Source organism: Balearica regulorum, chromosome 3 (assembly GCF_011004875.1).
Source record: "Balearica regulorum gibbericeps isolate bBalReg1 chromosome 3, bBalReg1.pri, whole genome shotgun sequence".
NCBI classification, from domain to species: domain Eukaryota; kingdom Metazoa; phylum Chordata; class Aves; order Gruiformes; family Gruidae; genus Balearica; species Balearica regulorum.
Window position 1 is genome coordinate 69,560,420 of NC_046186.1, and position 18,639 is coordinate 69,579,058.

The 18,639-nt window shown below is 36.8% G+C and overlaps 1 protein-coding gene across 6 annotated transcripts in view; it reads right to left on the reverse strand.

Moving 5' to 3' along the window:
- Positions 1-18,639, reverse strand: part of SCAF8 (SR-related CTD associated factor 8) — a 168,056-nt gene that overhangs the window by 148,130 nt on the left and 1,287 nt on the right. The window contains exon 2 of one of the 6 annotated variants that reach the window (XM_075748369.1): positions 8,912-8,931. The exons of the other annotated variants lie outside the window; for them this stretch is intronic. The gene's annotated coding sequence lies outside the window, so the exon portion shown is untranslated. The remainder of the gene's footprint in view (positions 1-8,911; positions 8,932-18,639) is intronic. 6 annotated transcript variants of the gene reach the window in all.

Below are 18,639 nucleotides of genomic sequence, written 5' to 3' on the forward strand. Positions count from 1 at the left end.
CGCCATCCCCTTTAAGTATTGACAGGCCTCAATAAGGTCTCCCCAGAGCCTTTTCTTCTCCAGGCTGAACAAGCCCAACTCTCTCAGCCTGTCCTCTGAGAAGAGGTACTCCAGCCCTCTGATCATCTTTGTGGCCCTCCTCTAGACTTGCTCCAACAGCTCCATGTCCTTCTTATGTTGGGGACCCCAGAGCTAGACACTACTCCAGATGGGGTCTCATGAGAGCAGAGTAGAGGGGCAGGATCACCTCCCTCAACCTGCTGGTCACGCTTCTTTTGATGCCGCCCAGGATACGGTTGGCCTTCTGGGCTGCTAGCGCACATTGCTGGCTCATGTCCAATTTTTCATCTACTAAAACTCCCAAGTCCTTCTCCACAGTGCTGCTCTCAATCCATCCATCATCCAGTCTGTACTGGTGTTAGTAATCCCCCTGACCCAGGTGCAGGAGGACCCTGCACTTGGCCTTAGTGAACTTCATGCAGTTCATGTAAGCCCTCTCCTCAAGCCTGTCAAGGTCCCTCTGGATGGCATCCCTTCCCTCAAGCATGTCAACCGCACCACACAGCTTGGTGTCATCTGCAAACTTGTTAAGGGCACACTCAATCCCCCTATGCCATTAATAAAGGTATTAAATATCCTGAGGGACACTGCTTGTACTGATCTCCATTTGGACACTGAGCCACTAACTGCAACTCTTTGGATGCTGCCATCCAGTCAACTCCTTATCCATTGAACAGTCAACTCATCAAACCCATTTGGTCTGCTGCTAGGTGGGCTAGAGAAACAAGACTTGGTTGCCTTTCTAGCAATGAAAACTTGTGGGTTTTCATCTAGCACAGATGATTTTTAAGACAGTGGGAATTCAAAGAAACCAGATATTCTTCAAATTTAATTAAAGTAAAATAACTGTAATTTATTCAGAATTATAAAATATGAAAATAAAGAGTTAAAATATATCTATAAAAATAGATATTATTTTTGTCTTTAAAACTTATGCTTATATTCTGGCTCATTTTTTCCTGTACGCCCTTTTGTACAAATGCTTAGCCAAAACAGTTTGCTATAATTATTTCCTGAACATGCTTTTGTAAGGCACTCCTGCTTATAGGCAGAAAATAACTGCTTGTCCTCACATAAAAGAAACTAGGAAAAAATGGCAACATGGCCAAATAGTAAAGTCAGAGAAACTATCTGAAGTAAAATGATATATTTCAGAAAATCAGAAGTGGTATCCAAAGCGGGTAAGGGGAGGGTGTGTGGTGTGTGGAGGGAAGTATCATAAACTCTAGCTGGGAATGTACATGTGAAAAATAAAGCAATCAAGTTTGAGAAAAAAAAAAAAAACAGGAAAAAGCATAAAAATCAGCCTGTTTCAGAAGGGCGAAGGAATAGCAGATATATTAGAGTGCTCCTGCAGAACAATCAACACATAAAGAAGGACTCATAGGAGATAAAGCCCTGCAGAAAAAGAATCCTCCCTTTCTCTTTTTAGATCTACGCACTGAGGAAAAACTGTGGAGACTTCCCATACCAGAATCCTCCTCAAGCTCACAATGTGAAAAATAATGCAGTGCTAGAATGGAACTCAAGAATGAAAGACCTAGTAGCTGCGATTCACAATTCTCACTTAACAGTCTCAATCTTGTAGCTTTAAGAGACAGGAAGAGCAACATGAATTTCTGGTAAGTGTTCAAGGGGGTAATTGGGAAACAGCGGATCAATTAAGTTCAATGTTTGTACAAGAAAAATGTGTATAAATTACTTGAAATAAAAGAATTAGTGGGCACACGGATAATTCCATGCAGCTGTTGTAAGGAAAAGCCACATCTCAGTCTATTGCTCTTCTCTAAAAGACTCAATGAGTACACTAAGAAATCACTAATATAGTCCACCTGGACTACCAAAAGACATTTACCAAAGATCTCTCACAAAGGCTCCAAAGAAACTAAGATCTCCTAAACAGGCCCATGCATGACAAATAACCTGACCAATTACTCCTTAAAGACAGCCAGCAAACAATTTCAATAAACAGTCATTTTGTTTACAGTGGAGGGACAGTCTAAATAGAGTCCCACTTGTGGCGGGAACTGTGCAGTCACATATATTCCGCACAGGACAAAGTCAGACTATCAAAAGCTGCAGAGGAAGATCACTGACACTAATGAGTAATAAAAAGGCAGACAAATTAAGCATGAGTACACATGAAGTAGTGGACACTGGCTTTGAAGCTGACTATTGCAGTTCAGGAAAGGGATCTGCTGATACATGAGACATTTCTTTGAAGGCATCAACTCAACAGTAAACCAGAAAAATCACAGTAGTAAATGAAGCAAACAGACTTTTAGAACCAGAACATTATTTAGGCAACTGTACTAACCTACAGGGCACTCTCAACCTCTCAATATTTCTGGAATTTCTGCCCTGCCCTCTAATCTCCAAGGCTGGCATGAAATCATTAGGGATAATGAAAACTATGAAGAAGCTTTTAAGTGAAGAACAAAGGTGGCTAGGACTCTTCACCTTGCAAACAGGATTACTAAGGGGATGGCCCATATCAATACAATCTGAGTAGTGGGAAGGATGGGACTGGAGGAGCACACCAAATAAGATAAGCAGGGAGCGAGTGAGAGCCATACTAGTGGATGTGGCTTCAGACTGCCAGACATGGTCTTCCACAGCCTGGGAGGGCAGCTCTGGTGTGCCTCAGAGCGACCTGACTCACCCCTGAACTGTTATCACCAACTCGCTAAGTCTGTGCCCAGATACCATAATGAAACACACCCACTCTTCTACATAACTGTATAAAATACAGTTAGCTATCTGTATGCTAGTATAAAATGCAGCTCTTAGCTTAAAAGAACATATTCAAATGAAGTTTGAGCCTTACCACATCAGGCAGCTGCATTTTTCCCACAATAGAAATACAGTTCATTTAAAAGGGTCAAAAGTGAAACACTGTAATCTTCAAGTGGCAGACAAAACCAGGGGACATTTCAGAGGTTTTGAAGCACACTAGTCACATTTACAATACAAGCTGGAAGAAGAACGCAAAGGAGCAGGCACACAAACCGTTATGCAAACTTCAAAAAACATGCTTTACAGCTGAGCTACCATATGACTCTGCGAATTGTGAAGAAAATCTGCCTGATTCCATTCACTAGTCATTTACTTGCTTTTCTGGATAAACTTCAACTCATACAAAACGCTTGTCCAAAAAGACAAAAACTGATTGGTATTTCTTTAAGAGTCTGATCACTATTGATAGCTATCTGACCACCAACGAAATCTGTTTTCTCCAGTTATTTTCATAAGTTCACAGTTGGAAGGACTTGCATAGTGAAAGCATTTGCATAATTTCTTATGTGAAAAACTAGTAAGTACAGAAACTTGCTGTTGAAATCTGAGGCACTGCTGTAGTGAGCACCACAGTTTGGAGTCTCCTTTTACAATGCACGCTAAGAGAATAAAAACTTCTTTCCAAACACTGCCCATCTATCACCAGTTGATGATATGCATACATATCAACATGTAACTCAAAAACCGCCTCACACATTGTTGGATCAATTTATTTTTTCCATTCATTTAGGAACTGATTTTGCACCAGAAACTAAAAAGAATATGCTAATCTAAACAAAACAAATATTCCTCTCCCAGATATCCTAATATCTCCTGATATTTTCCCGGAAAAGAGCTCTGCTGCAAAGAGCTGTGTATTCACCCAAGGGTCATTGTGACACAAGGGCTCTCCTGAGCAAAGTCACCACAACACAAACACAACATTTGGGAGAATGTTGCTTCAGTAAGACCAACTGACTTGAATAAATTGAAAGGTTAAACCCTGATAACAAACTATTAAAATTCATTACAAAATTATACAAAGCTTTGTTTTGTACTGTCCATTCTTTAACATATGACTCAGAAAACTAAATGTGAGACATTCCCTCTCTAAAGGTAGATAGCATTATCACATGCAAAATTAACTGAGCAACAGAAATAAACTACATGTCTGGTGCTAAAGAAAAAAAATAATGACTTTGAAAGAACATAAATGTTAAGAAGGAACAAAGACTAAACTTCTACAGAATTTGATGGGGGGGGGGGATTCTAACACAGAGACAAGTCACAAGTAGTCTAACTACTGGTAAGAGGAACCATTTCCAAACTGTTGGCTCAGTTTTTGAAAAAACAAGTGTTAAATAATCAAGTCAGAAATGCAGGCTTCCCATATGACCTTTTGGGAATAAATTTGTTTTCCTTTGTGAGAAAAAGAATAGCAAAAATAAAGAGAATACTTTAAAGTTACTGTAAAAAGTGACTGATTTTTTTCAACTCAGCACACTTAGTAGTATATATTTGATTGCAATATCAATGAAAATTTAATATTCTATCAGTTTATTTTAGAAAGCTGACAAAATTCTGAACTGCCTATCTCAAGTATTCCAGATGACTGGACATGCTGAGATCCAAACACATTGCAAACAATACCAGAAACTACAAAATACAAATGAACATTAATCTTCCCAACCCATTTATAGCTAAAGAAAACACCAGTTAATTTGCAGTGAATTTCTGTGTGAGGAAGTTGTTTTACTGCTTTGATGTATGATGATTCCATCCAGCCATGCCCTATGCACATCTTCATTTTGATAATTAGGCGGGGGACAATGAATAAGCCTTTGATAGAAGTATGCATGTTTGATTAAACACTGAATATAAATCACAGGAAATCCTTAAAGAGAAGGCTTGAATCTGAATGGCACTTCAGGGACAAAATGAGTCCACAAAGATACACTTATCACCAAATCCTAATCTGTCTCAATGAAAGCAATTCCCAGGGTAATGATCTTGCAAAGTAAGAATTAGATGCCAGCCAAACGGCCATGTAAGCACGTAACAGTTTATTAGACAGATAGCACTGAAAGTCTTCAAGATGATCAAAGTAATAGATAGTTTTAAGGGTGGATTTATGTTCTGGTTTTACAGGACTATCTCTGTTTTGTTACTGTTTGACTTTTAAAAAAATGTTTTTGCTATTTTATAAGTTCTTATCCTAACTGATCTGTACAGAACTGTAACAGAGAGAGACAGAAAGGGTCAAACTTGCATCGTATCTCCAAAACTATCAGTAATTCCTCCCTGTGTCTCTTTAGTAGGGTGTATAACAGCTAACCAATTCATCTTGAAATCAAGCCTCAAAAAACATCCCTATCCAACTGTGCTTCACTCCTCCAACTCATTTGCCTTGTGTCACACCAAAACATTCAGTACCATGACTTACACTCACAGGAAGGTGAAAAACTCCAGTCTGGTAGTTTGTATTGTTAACCAAGTCTACTGCTTAACCAGAATCCAAGCTGGAAAATTTTTTGCGGAGAACTTGAGACATAGGCACAGGTGTGCTCGTGTGATCCTGACTCAGGCCCATTCCCTGGTGAGAGAAGACTGTCTAACCATATAGATACCAAAATATGCCACGTTCCTTTTCCAGTTCCTCCAGAATGTCCTGAAATTGCATATATACTCTCTTTTTTATTTACTTTCCACACCCAAAGCCTCACAAGTCCTAGGATGTTCTTGTCAAACTTCACCCAGCCCTATTTGGCTTGGCCATTTCAAGTGTCAGAAAGAGCAGGAAGTTCGACAAGAGACCTGGCATCTGTTTCAAGATCCCTGTCTAATCATGCCTCTGGGCTGAGCATCGCCAAGGAGCATCCACTCCTACCTGGACCCCACCAAAAAATGACGGTTGCTATCAGGATTGCTTTTCTCTGTCCCTCTCTGGTTCCCTCTTTTTAAATTTTTTTTTTATTGACACCTTTCTAGCTTGTTGCAATAATTTATTTTTACCTCCTCTTTTTTTCTGTTTGTTTCCCCCCACCCCGCCCCAGCTCTCCTCCTTTTCTTTGTGCCAGGGCATGGTAGAAAATGTGTTAGTTACTGGTGCATACAACTAGTTCAGAGAAAACTAACAGAAACAGCATTCAATAGATGATGTTTATAGAAGGTAATATACAATTGCCCTTTAAGTGATACTTTCTGTGCATATTATTTTAGCCACTACCAACCCCACAGCTGAGTGATTCCTGAGCCAGTACTAACTCATCTTTTTCATAAAATCACTGAATTCCCTCCACCTAGGGAATTCAAATTACTTTTCAGTACATGTAAATCTTTAGCATGCCATTCATCTTTTGGCAAAGGTGCATAGTTTAATCAAAACCTGTGCAAAGAAACTCCCTCTTTCTTGATTTGAACCTGTGATCGTTAGTGACACTATATTCACCTAGCTTCTGCATTGGAAAAAACAGTGATTTACCTCTTCTGCTTCCCCAGCACAACAGACCCCTATCTCATTAACTTCCAGTCATCTCTGTTCCAGCCCGAAAGGAGTATTAATATTTAGTAATTTCTCACAAAGACCTGTTCCATTCCTTCAACTGTTCTTTCTGCCACTCTCTGTACATGCAGTTCCACCAACATGGTCTTGTGAGGTGAAAACTATAGACTGCGCGTGGCCTAAGATAAAGAGGTACTGGCAATATAACAAGTCTCTATTTCTTTCCTAATAATTTCCAGGATTCCGATTGCTATTTTGACTACTGCTGAACTTTGAACAGACATTTTAATTTCAGATGCAAGATTTTATTAATTAACAAATTATATAATTTCCGTGCCCATCACTGTGTACATAAAGCAAGGGTTGCCTTTTTTGTACTATCTCCCCAGCCTGCATTACCACGTTTAACGTGATGAAACTGCAGGGTGCCATTTAACAGTACAGCAATGTCCTTTTTCAGTCCTTCATGGCTAGCCCTTCAGTACCAACATCCTGAATAACTTAATACTGTCAACAAACTTTATCACCTCATTATTCTACCCCTTTTCCACAGCATTTACAAATACAATGAAATGCATGGATTCCCAGCACAAACCCATATAAGACTCCACCATGAAAAAATACAATTTATCTCTACATATGAACTTTTCCCCCATCTCCCCTTTTAGAAGTCATCCACCAATGTAAGGATGCACTCTCCACAGCAATTCAACTTCTTTTCACACTTCTGGGGATGGATCTTCTCAATTACTTTTTGGAAATCCAAGTAACATCCCCTGGTTCATCCCTGTCCATATGCTTTCTAATTCTCTCAAAGAACTCTCATACATACATGACACATTATTTTCTTTCATAAAAGTCACACCAATTCTTCCTCATTTTATCATATCCATCTGTGTATTGTTTCAAACAAATTCAAATTCTTCTACTTACTTCTCATCACCTCCAATTGAGATATCTTTTCTGTTCTTACGTTGGTTAAAAAGAAAAAAAAGCCTTAAGACTCAGGTTTTAGTATAATACCCTAAAACAAGTGGTTTTTCCGTACCACTCTTTTCATTGCAGTCAATCAATATTATCTGGAAATAGCTGGGAAATTGTCCTCACAGGGATTTTGTGTACATTTGTTGCACAATGGAAAAACTGTCACTTCCTCGCGCACCTCCTTCAGAATTGGAACAGGTTCCAAATGAAACAAGTTACACAGATTTACGACATAAATGTACATTTAAGCGTCATATCCAAGAAAAGACGAGGCTAGCAAATAAAGCCAAATATATTCACAATTTTCTATTTTCCTCTATCTGATGAAACGATGTAATGATTTATACAGCAAAAAGCAATGATATTGACAGCTAAGTAACTACATAAAAGGCAATATTCCAGTGTACATAAAAGTTACGCATAGCAACATTATTAACACTTCCTTTCCCCAACATCATTTTAAATAAACTAAGTCCTACTTCCAAACTTTGGGGAAAAAAATATGGGCTTGCTCATATAAATTATACGTTGGGAATGAGAGGAAAGGCAAAAGATCAGGTTGATGCTATAGATAAAGCATTGAATTTCTGCTCTGTATTTTTGCTTTAATTCTGTTAAGAAAAGTGGTCTTCAAGAGAAGGATTACTGAAAGTCTGGGAATTCAACAGCATATTTCAAATTTTGATTGTTCAGTAATGCAAACAATATTTTTATCATTATAACTGTTAATTCACAAAGTGCTTAAAAAGTTAATACTATTCTAAATATCTGTAAAAAGTGAACTCTATTGCAAATAGCTGTAATTTACAAGGCAGTGTACTACATGGTGCTCAGCTACAGTCTAAAGTTTCTCAAGTGAAGACCCGGCAGCATGAACATGAACTACATCCTCTGTGGATGATAAGTCACTTACAGAGCAAGTTACTGCATCTCCATGGAGGGCAATGGCATACTACACTTTTACAAAGCCCAGCACTCAATTCCAAAATGTTTCACCACTCTTATTCAACAAGCAAGAAAGCCAGACAGCAGTTTCCCTACCAAAATTTTGAATAAAAATTAGAACAAAGCACTAACTTTATTAAAAAAACAGCTTCCTAAGTAATATATTATTTTCCATACCTCTGGCCACATCTTACAAAAGCAAGAGTGGCTAGGAAATAATTTTTCATATAAAACTAATTTTGCCACTATAAGGCTTGAAAGCTGTGAACCTCTGGTCCCATGTGATCCAAAAGATCACTGTTACAGCATCTAAGGGAATATTTTGATACTGATACTCTAGGACTCAGACCAATCTCTAAGTATGAGATTATGACCACAAGCAGTGTCAGGGATATCAATTACACATATCTCTACTGAAATATTTTTACAGTTTTCTCTGGCTGCTACCAGGACACAACACTAACCAGACATCGTGTACAATAATAAATGTTTGCAATTTCGATGTGCAAAAGACAGAATAAATACTTAGAAGTCAAGGCTAACACATATTACCATAACAAATTAGGTTAATTTCTTTCACATTTCAATAGCAATAAATAAATCAAATCCAATTGTACATACAGAAATAGTCACTGAATTGCTTACCAAATATTTATATCACCACACTGCAAAGAACAAGAAAAGAGTATTGTCAGTTATTGCTTTTTAAAAAGGACAGAATCAACAAAATTCTACTATGTTGCATTTTACACACTCGCCTGAAATTTAATCTCTAGGAAAAGTTACTTAAATTACATGAGACCATCCCTCAGTGCATAGGATTTTTCCTTTACCAGTAAGAACTGTTACTTAAACCCAATGAGCACCTTGTTGCTCTCTGTGCTGCACAGAAATGTTAAAATATACACAAAAGATGAGCGTGTAGGATGACTATAATGGCAGATGCTCCATTCTCAATAAGGTATTTCCGTTTGGAAGGAAAACAATAAAAAAGTTCTTTTCTTGCAGTAATCAACCAAGACAATATGAGTTACCAAAATTCAACATTAAAAAAAAAGCACTGAACAAGAGAGAGTTGCAACTCAACAGCAACTATCTTAATACAACTGTTTTCAAACACTTGAAGTGCATGACATGTGGTTTAAATTAACAACATAAAATAATAGTCGATATGCTTTATATCCCGGTCTGTGTCTTCCTTTCACTGTTGATTTATAAAAAATGTAAAACCAACCAAGAACACTCACATGAAAAGCTTACCCCCCTACAGGTCAGTTGCATTATACACCACTTTTCACACATGATTATGTTTAAAGAGGACATCTGAATATTCATCCTGAGTGTTTAAGCAATTAAGTGAAATAAGATGCAAAGGCAATAGAGCAGTCTCTCCAGCCCATCACATTTCAGTTCATGAAGGAGTCAGGTGTTACCAGCACTGCTCATGCTCAGTCCTTCTCCTACCCCTTTCATTTTGAAGAAGCACAATTATAACTTTCACATTTACTGAACCTGAACAATTTGAGATGGAACTACAAAATTCCATTTTAATTTTCATATATTTGAGCCAAAAGGCATATTACAGCCTATTTGCCATTTCCTCTAAACTCTCTTCATTACTACTTTCAAAGAAAGCCTCTAAGTTCTGTTGGTGTAGCCTTTGTACAAATACGTAAAATGAACGTAAAACTGGAATTGAAAGAAAACACCTGGATTCAACTCTAGTCTCCTGAATTGCATGCAACTATGAAACAGATGTTTTAGTTCAGAATAGCCTCTAGAACATACTTCATTTGCTCCTAGCCCTTTACAAGCCATAAAATACAATGCCCCTTTTTCTCTTCATAGTAACTTAGGATTCCTGTATACTGCATGGGAACAAAAAGCTTAGAAAAACCTAAATGGACCACATAAAATAGCCAGGCAAGACTGAGCGCTTTGCCAATGCCCAAACTCCCAACAACAGAATGGAAAGATAGACTGAAAATTCCAGACGATCTTTGAAAGCATATCATATAAGAAAACAAGAAATATAACAGGGGTATTTCACTTTCTGCAATTTTCTCATCATTCCTGCCATATGGCTAATTTCCATCATTAACATTTTATAGTGATTTTATAGCTAATTCTAGATCACCAACAGGAAAATCAATCAGCTTCAGACACAATGTCAGTCTCTGTAGATTTCCAGAGGCGAGCTTGGGGGCTGCCTGCACGGGAGAAGTGCCCTTTGTTCTTGTTGCAACTCACTGGTTTGGTAAAGTGTGACACAGTATGGAGTTAAATCCCTTAGAGAATTCTAAATACAATCACACCTCTACAATTGTGAGATATGAAATATAACGACAGATCCTAAACATAGTGAAAATCAATGACTCACACATTTTCTCTAACAATTGGTTTTAGGGCTCACAACAAAAGCTGTCGTGTCATACTGATTTCAAAATGTTTTCTCCTTAGATATGTTTTAAAATCCCCATAACTCACAATGGAACTTCACGATTTACAATTTTTAAAAAATCATGGTTTATAGTGGGTTGGATTTCTCCAACCAATATATTTGTTATATAAATGTTCCTCCTTCCCTGTTAAGTGTTCCACTTATCTGAAAATTAAGCAGCAGTGGCTACTACTACATATCTGGTAACTAAGCTCTGAAGATCAACATGTTATCTGAAGCTCTAATTTTGAGCAGATTCAGAGAATAACCTATTCCTTTTCACATGAACCAGCTTTGTTTTGCGAATATGTACAGGAGATTTGGTATTATGAAAAACTTCAGTCTGATCAGATCTTTCCATAGGCTTCCAACAATCTGGTTAATACATTCTAAGCTCTTTGGACTTAACCTCTGGAAAATCCAAATAAGTATGATTATTTCTTTTTTTAAAACTGCAATCACATCAATATCAAAATATTAGAACTGTATTTTCATCTATCATACAAATTTCTAAATTATCTGTCAAGAAAGCTCCATAAACTCATCATCATTTAAGGCCAACATTTTTTAACCAACAGTTTTATAGTGAGCAGCAATTTACAGGATTTTGTACTTCTTTAAAGAAAAAAGGAGCTACAGAATAATAAGGTGGAAAGCAAAGGATGCATGTAACTAATTCTACTTCAGTTTCTAAAAGTCACTAACGAATACTAAAAAAAAAAAAAAAAAAAAAAAAAAAAACAAAAACAAAAACCCCCAAAAAACCAAAAACACAAGGAGGAAACGCTTACCACTCAATTCCAAATGAATATTTGGAAACATTGAACCCTAGGCCAAACAACACAAGAAGATGGATCTTCTGAAATATCTTTCCCAAAAATGCACGCTATTTCAATTATAAATTCCAATTCAAACATGTAAGACTACCTTGCATAGAATACCCTGTGTAGCTGTCACCAGTGTTTATAAAAGAATATTTACTCCAATCTTTCAAAACTAATGTTATAGACAGAACTTCACAATAAACAAGCTCAAAGCTACCGAAACAGGTGCCTTCAATCTCTCAGCTGTTGCCGCCGTGCACTGTTTTACTGCTCAGTCACCATCCACCCAAACCACCATTCCTTGCTACTACTGCCTCCTGCATCTCAGCTCTGCCCCTCCACTTTTAACACATCATCTTTGTGCCCTCATTGCAAGCGGGAACCAGAGCACACTCTGCCAATGCTCAAAAACCATCAACAGCAAGCACAGGTGCCACGCCTTATCTTCCACATATGTGTTTTATTAAACACATGCATTATATTTCTGAATGCCAAAGCATCAGAAAAATGCCCATCAGCTACCTGCTTGTATAATCACAAAGCTAGGAGAAAAGATAGCAATGCAGTATTATTCATTCGGAACTTTAAAAGCATAACAGGATGAATAGCAGGCTACTACAAGAAATACACGTTTATGGTGGGGATAAATCTGACGGACGGTCATTTTGGCAATGCACTCATTTCCTCTTACTTCCTCCAAATTTTAACAATTCCTTTTTAAATTCTATTTCAAAAAAATGTCTCCTTTTGGTCAATACAACTGCCAAGGACAGATGAACATAAGAACTAGTACAGCACTAGGTGAAGGTCCTCTTTTTCACTTAAAGAACACGGAGCCTACAACGTAGAAGCAGCTGCCAAGTAAGGTTAATAAAATTACCTAGCTGACTGCTACTGCTGTCAGAGCTCCCAGAGAAATACTGCAGAAAAGTAGCTCCAAAGAAGTGAAGAAATGCAAGGAAAGAAATGCACACGCAATTCATGAAAAGTTCTGATACAGGAACAAGGACTAATATTGTTTATTGAGTTTAAAGCCAAGCTCCCTGAACTCTGGATACACATGTGAACAGACAATTACCCACCATTGTCCCAGGGCTCGCAATGGAGTTACACCAGCAGTTACTGAGGCCAGGAACGCGGACCCTAACCAAGGCAATCAGCCACTCAGGATAAATTTTTTGGTGGTTGTCTGGAGGTAGAATGATGGACCAATTTTACAGACAAGAAAAACAAGGGGGCCTCCTCCTAAGTGAAAAAAATCCTCATGAAAGTAATCAAGTGTCTAGACCATATTTTAAGACCTGCTTTATCAAATACTTTTGTCCTGAATGTGAGGTTTTTTTCTGTAAGATTACTAGACTCCACTTTTACAACTGCCACAGGAAAACAGACTGCTGATGGCAAACTCAAATAAGACTTGTTAAGATAATTTCAATTACTTTGCCAAAGATTGTAGCCGCAGGCATGGTCTTAGTAAGCAGGTGAAAATCAAAGGATCTGAAGGCACGAGAGTCCAGAAGTGCATTTGTGTTAAAGTACAAAATGGTTCACTGCTCTCTAAATGAGTAGCAAGCAGGATCGATACTCGTAACTACCCAGTTACAACTCAAGAGTGTTAGCAGAATCTGGAGATCTACGTTACCCTCCAAGGCTCATAAGGATCTAATCTAGACCACAGTTTAAGAAAAAATGTAAAGTATATGTATCCAAGGCAAAAAAAAAAAAAAAAAAAAAAATCAGTCTGTCCTATACTACCTTCACCAAAGAAATGAGGCTCTTGAGCAAGTTACGCACTTAAAAAAAATCCCTTAACATTTTGGGCCTTTAACACATGATCATGTCTTTACAAGGCCAGAAGTCAAGATTCTGGGCCTGGCAAAAGTCTAAGGTCAGATCAATCTTTGAACATGTGATATTAAAACTGAAAATATTTATTCAGCACACATGAAGACAATTAAACAGGTGAACGTCTATTGAATATTTACTGTATCTTGAAGAGAAAAGGGCCTACTTTCTCTTTTAAGAAAAAGTGAATAGAGAGAGCCCACAAAGTTCAACTCTTGCTGGGATGCAACAGAGTGAAATATTTACATTTCACTGATACTGCTCTTAACGTTCCTGACAGCAAAAGGGAAATTAACAAATTCTTACATATTTTGCTGTATCTTAAGGGAATTCAGACAGTTTGCAAAGATTCAAGTGTTTTTTCACTGAGGAGCATTATGGAATTATAAAGCAAAATAAAACTGAAGACCTTTTTCAAATTCACCCCAGAGGTTAAGAATGAAAAACAAAGACAACTTTTCAGATATATGGGTGTCCACATGTGCGCGCCAATATCACTGAGTTAACTTTCTCTTCTGAAAAATAAGAATAGAGGTAAACCAAAAGCTTTCATTCCAAATTGCTACAACAAAATTTACGAATATCAGACCATAAATGCAGTATCAAATAAACAAAAAAATAAAGCTTTAAACGTATCACAGTTGCAGAATCCTTCAAAACAGAAGAGGATACGAAAGAAGGTTGCACTTTTTTATGACTGGTAAAATGTTAGTGAGAGAGAAAACAGACACAGTTTTTCTCATTTTCTCAGCAGCTAGGAAAAAAGCTCTATAGATGTTTCAGTCAAAGTGAAACGTGCAGCAGAATCTAAGAAAAATATCTTGCCAGAGAGTAGCTACCTGCCCTTTCACCATTCCTTGTACTTAACTGCTAGTATCACTACTTGCAGTAATCAAAGCCCTGGCTCCTCATTTCAAAGAGCATCCTTTTTTTCACTCTCCCCAGCTATTCAGCATCAATCTCTATTTAGCATCTTCATGAGCATACCATTTAGGGTTTTTTAGCATCAACTGGCAGTCTTTCCTGAAAAAGCCACCTCGGTGACTTAGAATAAGCCATTTAAATAAAGCTGTCTAAAATACAATATTTGATTTACACTTCTGCACACCTATACTCCAATGCGCAGTAATTAAAATGTGGGTTATTTCCAAGAATCACATTTCTGAAATTGCAGTCAACTGAACTGTTCCCCACCACCACTTTAAGACATACCTTCTAAAGAAACATCATGATAAAGGTGACCAAAAATGAAGTGCAAATAGAATATATAGACAACAGCATTGCCAGCAAATGATCGTTGACTGTTACGTCCCTACCACTGACAAATTTCAGAAGAACCAGTTAACCCAAAGTACCGATGATCACTTTATGTATCGCTCCATATCATCTTACATGGCTCTTACAACAATTCTGCACAACAAAAGTTCACTGTGACTTCACTTTATGATGAGCTATGCAAGGACAACCATTTTCAATCTAACAGCTGACCCCAGACTAACAATCCTGTGGAAGTTTTAATTGTGACCCTCACATCCTAAAAGACATTTAGATTAACAAGAGAAAAGGCATAGGAATCCACATCACTAAGGAAACTGTAATCACTATCTTAATCTTACAGCACTTTATGTGCATCCTCATCTTGAATCACTTTAAGACAGAGCATAATCCACATCTCCATGATGACACTTAGTTTTCCGTTCAATTCCCTTGTATATGCAAAGATCAGCACTCAATGGTACAGAGAAGAGAAATTAAACTTTTTAAAAAGAACACACTCAAATGAACACAGCATTTCTGAAAAGAATCAGAAGACACATGACTTTCTCATTCCTGGGCTTCAAGGGAGAAACTTTGCCTTATTCTTTTTCATCTTTTTTTAAATATAAGATTACCCTTTTCACAACATCATAATATATCATGTTGCCTGACAAATACGAAACCTGCAATTTTTCCACTACATTTCAGCTCAAATTTGTAGCATTGGATGTTAACAACTATTGTTCACTAGATTCAACAATGTAAATTCTGCAACTAGGTACTTTTTTGGATTTTTTTAAGCTATCAAACTGCCCTAAGTAGGTTTTGCCATTGCTAACCTTCTAAATGGCTGTAGTACAAAACCGCAGGTGCCAGTGTCAGCTACTTATAAAGTACAAGTACTTTTCAATTATTTGACCAAAGTGTGCATAGCTTATGCATCAGATATTTTTGTTTATAAATAAAGAGCATGCAAAAAACCAGAAAGAGCAGCATCATGGACAGCAAGACTTAATAAAGCTCATACATGAAGAGATGTGCCTATATGTAACTAAAGATACTGAGAAACTTTAAATGAATAGAAATGCTATGCTTAATTAAATTAAACCAGATCAGTGAACTACTATTGCAGTTTTTGTAGAAATAAGCATCTAAGCTGAATTTGCCCTTTAAAACTTAAATTTCCTGTCAAGATTCCTATTATTCAATACTAGGAGTTAACATGTCTAAACAAAGTATTACTGCAAACATCCAGTTTGTGTTGTACTTAAAACTAATTTGTGATCTTCACTTCTCCCAAAACAAATTCCAGTCCTACGACTATTTATGTGTCTGTAAAACTATTTGCATTTATTCTACAGATTTATATAGAAATAAATTAAAAAATAATGAAATGTGTTTCAGAATTAAAGCATCTATTAGTCTCCTTTCACACTTGTCTGCACACATTCTTCACATCATAAAGTGAAAAATAATTTGGAAATACAAAGCTTGCCACTACATAAAGGACAAGGATTGCAAGAAAATTTGGGAGAGTAGAGCACCCAAACCCAGCTTCAGGTACAGTACCTGAAACCAATGTGAGAATGGCTAGATTTGAAGCTGATGGCAAGACTTTAACACTGAACTGACTATATAACAAACACTGAATTTTAATTATATAATTCTGCAATAAAATATTACCATCTGGGTGCTGGAACTGTGACGGTACACATTTCTGCCTCTAGTCCATTTCAATTCCTTTTTAACAAAATACATTTTATAGAATGTATGAAGAATTTGAAACATTTCAGTCATTTTCTTCTGTCAAGACCTGTTCTTGACTTTGATATTGTGCTTTTCATAAAAAGCTCAGAGCCTGAACAAAAACCGGAGGACAATGATTCTGCAATGGCTAGCCTTCATGATGTCAACTGTAGCAAATGATAAACTATATGGTATAAAACATTGCCAATTACCTCAATGGTATACTAAGTCAGTTGTATAATACTGTATTTTTCACCTGCCAAGCAGTTTTAATCAAATAGTAAACCATCAACCATTACATGAAAACAATACTGAGCATGTTTTATTTAAGAGTGTGATTCTTTCTCATCTTTAAATTTATCTTTCCCAAGACTTCAAATGTTAGAGCTAATTTTATACATACGATTAAGTACAGCACTGACAATGCCATCTATCATCACTAGACATTGAAGAGATTTCTGCAATAGCAGGTATAATTTCCAGCAGTTAGAGTTCAAACAGACTTGAAGTATTTCTTTCTAATCAAATTAATGATAAGCCTATGTTAATCACTTGAATTCTGACTATCACATACTATAGTTATAATACAGGATATTGCTCAGCTCACACACACATTTGGTGTAAGCTATACTACCTAGACGGACAGCTGCCTTTACTTTAGCTTCATTGCAGAAGCCAAACACAACTCCTTCCTCTAAAAACAAACAACCCCAGAAGTACCCAACCTGCAGACTTCAGCATTTAAATGTATTTGGAAAGTTCTTTCTAAAGTGTCATCTGGATTTCAACAGTAAGTTACATAAACTGTTGTAAAATTATTAACTGAATGCAAACTGTATAAGTGAAAGTATGGTAAAAGTTTCTTCTACAATTTAGTCTATTCATCTGCTGCTAAATTTAATTTACATCTATTTTAAGCCAAAGATCTCTAGAACAGAGCTCTGACGTCATTTCTGGAGTATAACACGACCTTAAATCATAATACAAACAAAGAAAAGGATTTTTAGAAGTGAAGTATAAATATTTTGTAAGTTAATCCAAAGCATTTAGGTACAATACAAACTACAATATACAGACTCATAACTTCATCTACTTAAATATTTATTAATCATTTCACAATTCTAAAATGCAAAATGTGTATAGGTCAGATCAGAGATAATGATGGAAAGTTAATTTAAAGTCAAGTTCTGCACTCGGTACAGACATGTTAGAGTGGCTGACAAAGACACTCGGGATTCCCCAAACGTAGCAAGTTTTGTACCATTTACTTCCAGGATCAGGGGTTTAGTCATAGCATCTTTAAAACCTTCCTATTGGTGTAGTCCAGCATTCAAATACAGAGACATAGGTTAAAACAAAACTGAAAGAGAAGTCATAAAAACAAGTCTATTCATAGACGCTGTCTATTTATACCACAGGAGGTAAGTTGGTTAAAATGTCATTGCCTGATCTTCTGCATTTTCTTTTCCAACAACCCAAAGTTTACTCTTTTTCTAGCATTTAGAAGATTTAAGGCATACTGTAAATCTGTCCTCTTCAGTACAGTTCTCACCTTCGGTATTCAGAGTTAATTGCATTTACAGTACTTATACCTGAGTGCTCACCAAGCCAGCCAGAAGCTGGTTTTCAATATGAAAGTGAAGACTTTTGCTCACACTAGTAGGTATATACAAGAAAAAGGTTCTAATCCACTTATATTCTTCTGTTCTTGTGACTAGACTCTTCCTTTTCCCCACTTAACAATAAAGCACACAAGCCAATCAAATAATAACATGGGAAAATAATAGTTTCTAGTATTTATTTTTCTTCTAGTGGCCACAATGCGATTTCTTCTACTTAAGAATTCAATTTGGATAAAGTGCAAGACCTAGAACTGCACATCAGTTATGGCTGTTCAACTGCTCCTGAGTTATGAGAAAGTACCTATCCATTTAAAAACCTATCTTACTGTGGCTTGTAGAAACAACACGGTTGGCACATGGTTTCACTACAAATCAAATTAACATTTTAAAAACCCAAACCAGCGTTGTATTACTTAAAATCATTAAAATCGTACTACAGCCCCACTGGGGGTAGCAAGAGGGCAACCCAAAGCGCCAATATGGGAGCAGTCTGTAAAAGTATACATTGTAACCATTCTGATACTTTCTACGGTTAATGTAAGTAAAGATCTATTTTTTAAAGACATATGACTTTTTCCTAAAGAAAACACATATGTATTTCCCTTGTTTTTACATTAACTTCAAAATATAAACCATACA